Here is a 1,560-nt window from a genome sequence, read left to right on the forward strand (position 1 = left end):
GCTTAACACATTGGAGATTTGTTGAAATTAATGGAAAATAGAAAAATACATTCATAACTTATCAATGTATTTTACATGCGAAAATATAATAAATAATAGCAAATTACCTGAATTAAAAATAATGTAAAATTAATAAAGAATGTAAGTTCAAAATTAGGGCAATTTCCCCACCCCTACATCAAATTAACTACAGTATGGTCACTTAGCAAGTGTGTGAATGAAGTCTACAGGGACAAAGTCAAGGTCAGGTTAACAGTAATAGGCCTCTTGAAATCAAGGGAAACCAGCTCCCGGAAAAATAAAATCAAATTGAGGTAAATGATCCTGTGGGCACATGCTAGGGGTCCCACTTCATCCTGAACCGAAGGTTAAACTGATCTTCACTTCACTACACTTGGCGTCAAACTGGGACGATTTTATTTTTTGTCCGTTGAGAGATAGTGAAATCGACACCAAGGTCGTTCCCCCCCTTAAGGCTGCAGGGGACTGCTGAAGGTCTCAGTGAGGTGTGGGGGAGGGGGGGGGGGGGGTTCTGATCTTATGTCTAGGCACACACCGGTCTCACCGAGAGAGTTCACGCTCACCAGCCGGCGTCAGGCTGCGATGGCCTTCACTCGGGGCGGGATGTTTAACCTCAACACGACACGAACATTGACTTGGGAAAATATATGTGTCCTTTAAGACGGGTCTAGTGGTTGGCAGAGCTGAGACCCTGGGTCGGGGCCCGCTAGTCAGACACAGTACACCACGAAGGCCTCCCTGACGGCATGGAAGAAGATCACGTGTAAAGGTACGAAGAAATGTCCAACGAAAAAACATGCAAAAAAATGCAGAAAGAAGAAATAAGTTGGTGAAGCGTTTGGCTGTGTTTCCTGCAACAGGATACGCAGTGTGACACCGCTCTCTGGCTGCCGGCTCACAGCCATTGTTACAGGTGCTGTGGGGACATGGCTGAAAACAGTTATAAATGTCTGCCGCATTGTCCGTATTTGGTGAACCTGAAAGCCCCCCAGGCAGCTGTGTCGGGTGATCTGATGTGGCGGCTCTGTGGAGCTCTTTTCCGTCTACTCCTTCTTCAAAAGAGAGCTTAGAGTGGTCTGCATTTCTCCCAAAAGGTATTTCGCCTCTGTGAGTCTGAACCAGCCTGTAAGACAGACGTTCCGTGTCACTGCCGCTTTTGATACCCCCAACGTATTCGACCTTACAAGTTCATCCATCGGCCCCCCTTCACAGGAATGTTTGGATCTGTGTGTGCATGGGCAGGTGTGTGTGTGTGTGTGTGTGTGTGTGTGTGTGTGTGTGTGTGTGTGTGTGTGTGTGTGTGTGTGTGTGTGTACATTTCTACGTTGATTGTGGGTCGCACACCACATGTGTATTACTATGTAATTATACAAATATAAAATGCTACTTTCATATAAAAAACGGTATTACATGTATTATGTGTGTATATGTATCCTATTATTTTATCCTACTGTTTTTTGACTCATGAGATGTACACTCGGTCACACTTAATATCACACGACAAAAATCAAGAATGATTTCAGAAATAAATAAAACAGG

The sequence above is a fragment of the Gadus macrocephalus genome, chromosome 16 (assembly GCF_031168955.1).
Source record: "Gadus macrocephalus chromosome 16, ASM3116895v1".
NCBI classification, from domain to species: Eukaryota; Metazoa; Chordata; class Actinopteri; order Gadiformes; family Gadidae; genus Gadus; species Gadus macrocephalus.